The sequence below is a fragment of the Dasypus novemcinctus genome, unplaced genomic scaffold, assembly GCF_030445035.2.
Source record: "Dasypus novemcinctus isolate mDasNov1 unplaced genomic scaffold, mDasNov1.1.hap2 scaffold_315, whole genome shotgun sequence".
Taxonomy (NCBI): Eukaryota; Metazoa; Chordata; class Mammalia; order Cingulata; family Dasypodidae; genus Dasypus; species Dasypus novemcinctus.
The window spans coordinates 13,286-17,330 of record NW_026688279.1 but is presented as its reverse complement, the minus strand read 5'-3'; the positions used below and the strand labels follow the sequence as shown (position 1 = coordinate 17,330).

Sequence of the window (4,045 nt, the reverse complement as noted above, 5' to 3'; positions counted from 1 at the left end):
GCTGCTCTCACTCAGGACAGATGGCTGGACCTTCTCAGCCCACCCCCTTCTCTTGTCCCCTGCACTTCCCCCTGCACTTCTGAAGGTGGTTTTCACAGGGTTGCCTCCTGGAAGGGGAGCCAGGCAGGGCTGCTGGGGCCCTGTCACTTCCATGCAGATGACCACGCTGTTCTCCTAGTGCCCTGTCGCTCAGCAGATCCTAAGTGTGACGAGGAAGAATACAGTGCTACTCTCAGTGGTTTTATAAGAAAACCGTAGCAATGAAATCTTTAGATGAGGATTAGCAGTCCTTTTTCTTTTTTTTTAACAAATTAATTTTATTGATACATGTATGTTTTAACAATTCAGTTTTATTGATATTAAGAAAGCCTACAAGTCATTCAAAGTGTACAATGCATGGTATTTAGTATAATTACATGGATGTGCATTCATTACCTTGGTCATCATTAGAATATTTTCATTATTTCAATAATAAGAAAAATAAACTAATGAGAAAATTCTTCACACCCTCTGTTTGCCTGCTGGATATAACTTCCCTTTCTGGCAGCTCCAGCACAATTATTGATGTATTAAGCAGTTTTATTGAGATATATTCACAACGATATGAACTGTCCAAAGCGTGCCATCAGTGGCTTTTAGTATAATCACAGTGTGGTGCATTCATCGTTATAAAAATTTTTAGAATCTTTTTCAGTACTTTAAAAGGAAAATCTCAAGCCCCTTAGCAGTCATTCCCCAGCCCTATATAACCACTAACCTAACTTCATCTTTATAAACTGATTTACATTTTATATCAGTGGAATCATGCAGTATGTAGTACTTAGAGTCAGGTTTCTTTCCCTTAACATAAGGGATATATTAATATTTTGTAGTGTTAACGTACATTTGTTCAATGTCAAAAATTACACTGATATATGCAGTTTTATCCATATTCATATTTCACACGTGATCTTTCCTATGCTAAGAAAGAACCTTTTGGTTACTCTATCTCTTTTGTTACCTCTGTTTCTTGAGCAACAGATCACATTTTAAAGTCTCCAAACTCAACTCTTCGGTGTAACCTCATCTATTTTCTTTTTCTTTTGTGCATTTAATAATTGAATATATAAACAATTTAAAGAAAAGAAAACACTTGAATAAAAACAATACAATTATAAATTGAATATTTTGGGTATCTGATAAGTTTTTTCCAATCCTACATTATATTACACGATACGTTTGGTTCATAGTCAACACAACCATATAGTATTTGATCTTTTGTGTCTGGCTTGCTTCCCTCAGCATAATGTCCCCTAGATTCAGCCATGGTGTCATGCGCTTTATGACTTCATTTCTTTTTACTGCTGCATAATGTTCCTTCATGTGAATACACCGCAGTACGTTTATCCATTCATCAACGGATGGACACCCGGGGTGTTCCCAACTTCCGGCGATAGCGAATGATACTGCTTTGAACATGGGTGTGCTGATGTCCGTTTGTGTCCCTGCTATCAGGGCTGTATACCCAGTAGTGATGTTGCAGTGTCATGTGGCAAGTTTATCTTTAACTGCTTTAGTAACTGCCAAACAGTCCTCCACAGGAGCTGTACCACTGTGCTTTCCCACCCACAGTGAGTTAGCGTTCCTGTGTCTCCACGTCCTCTCCAGCACTGTGGTTCTCTGTCTGTGGCAGGATCACTGGAGTGGGATGTCAGGGACGGGATAACGTGGGAGGAAGCCCACCTCGCGTCCATATAAGGCCCATAAATGTACGTTCGTGGGGCATCGCCTCGGTGGATGGAGGTTCAGACGGTAACCGAAGGAATGTCAAATTCCCATCCTGGGGAGCTCTGCCACGTTCTCTAAGACGTCAGCAAGATTCCCCCTAGAGTACAGGGACAATGACTAGTGGAGGAAGATGGTCTCCTGATGGACACTTGATATTGATGACTGTGTGTGCTTATGAACCTTCACACTCGAAATTGAAACTTAGCCTTCTGTTACAGGGTGCCTAAGAGTTGCCTCCTGGGAGCCTCCTCGTTCCTCACGTGCGGCCTCTCTCTAAGCCAAACTCAGCCTATAAATACATTGTCTGTCCCCCAGTGTGGGATATGACTCCAGGGTATGAGACTCCCTGGCACCGAGGGATTACTACCAAGTACCAACTAGCAATGCCACTGGAAAAAGACCTCGACCAAAATGAGGAAAAGATAAAAGAGAAATCAGTTGAGGTGCTAAGAGTCTGCAAAGGGAGGTGAGCCCAGAGGTTATCCCAGGGTTGATGCTTATGCATGTCTCAGCAGGGTCTCTCACTGCCAAAGTCGATGCTACCCCAGAGAGCTGGTGTCCTGAGTGTTCTGAAACATCCAGGCGCTGGAGCCAGGCAGACAGCTCAGGAGTTTGGTGCCCTGCCAGTGGTCCCTACTTTGGAATTTATGGTCCCGCCGAGTGCACTGACTTGGGCCCAGTTGTTTCCCCACACGTGGCTCTTCTGTCCTTCTATTTATGTCTGTAATTAGCACTGAAGTTAGTCCTGTAGAGGCCTGCGTGTCCTCCAGGTAGGTTGTAGACAGGCCTTGGTGGGCTGCTTCCAAGGGCAGCGTGGTGGGGAGGTGCCTGAGATTAGATAGGTAGAGGTGCAGGTCTGTTGATGGATGCAGCGCCTTTTGTTATCCATGCTCCAGCTCATAGACGTGTGTGTTTTTTTTCCTCCAGTTTTGGCTGCCGTACAGTTGCTCTAGGAATCATTGCACGGATACAGTTTCGTTTGTTTAGGAAAGACTTTTTGGAGTGGAGTCAGGATGAATTACGGTAAGTTCACATTTTTAAGAAACTGACAAAATGTTTCCCAAAGTGGCAGCACCGTTTTGCATTCTCACCGGAAATGTGTGAGGATTCCAGTTTTTCCACATTTTCTTTAACGGTTGGCATTACGTCTCTTGATTTTAGCCATTTTATTATCTATAGCAGATTTTAGCATGTATTTCCCTAGTGATGAAAAGGATCATACGTTTCTCCTTTGGTAAATGTGTATTCTCGTATTTCTCCCATTTTTAAGTGCTGTTTGCCTTTGTTTTAAAGAAGCATACAGTTCATCCACAGTGCACAATCGGTGGTATTTGGCACAATCACAAAGTCATGAGTTGATCCCCTCAGTCATCATTAGAGCATTTTCGTTAGTTCAATAATAATAATAAATGAAAAAAACAACTAGTAAAATACATCACCTCTTGATCTCTCTGTGCTTCCCCTGCTGTCCGCAGATCCCATTTCTAGGTATTTTTGCACAAATACTTTTTTTCCCTCTATACGTTGATTTATAGTGACATCTTACGTAGATGGAATCATACGTTATGTTACACAGTGCAATTAGGTGAGAGTAGTGCAAGCCTCCTGTATTTGTCCCGTTGTGTCTGGCTTGCTTCACTCAGCATCCCGTCCTCCAGTTCATCCATGTTGTCATCGGGTTCACGACTTGACTTCTTCACACCCCGGCACGATGTTCCTCCGTGTGAATACAGCACAGTGTGTTTATCCAGTCACCGGCTGATGGACACCCGGGCTGTTTCCGGCTTCTGGCAGTTGGGATAACGGCACTCTGAAGGTAGGTGTGCAGGTGTCTGACATGTCAGTGCTCTCAGTTCTCCTGCGAATATGCCCAGTAGTGCTGTTGCAGAGTCCCGTGGCAAGTCTATATTCAGCTTCTTTAGGAACTGCCCGACAGTCCTCCACCGTGGCTGTGGCCTTCTGCATTCCCACCAACAGTGAATAAGTGTTCCTGTCTTTCCTCATCCTCTCCAACACTTGCACTTCTCTGACTTTTTCATAGTGGCTATTCTGATAGCTGTGAAATCACATCTCATTTTGATTTGCGTTTCTCTAATCATTAATGATGTTGAATATTTTTTCATGTGTTTTTTGCCATTTGTATTTCTTCTTTGGACAAATGTCTATTCATGTCTTTTGCCCATTTTTCTATTGGGTCGTTTGTCTTTTTATTGTTGAGTTGTTACATCTCTCTCTATATCTTGTACATTAATCCCTAATTGGACATGTGGTGTCTAAG

The 4,045-nt window shown here is 42.9% G+C and overlaps 1 long non-coding RNA gene across 1 annotated transcript; it reads left to right on the top strand.

The window, feature by feature from the left end:
- Positions 1-2,006: 2,006 nt before the first annotated feature.
- LOC139438546 (uncharacterized) lies at positions 2,007-3,570 on the top strand. The gene is made up of 3 exons (XR_011648222.1): positions 2,007-2,233; positions 2,695-2,790; positions 3,411-3,570. It is a non-coding gene; the product is annotated as an uncharacterized lncRNA (long non-coding RNA).
- The last annotated feature ends 475 nt before the right edge of the window (positions 3,571-4,045 follow it).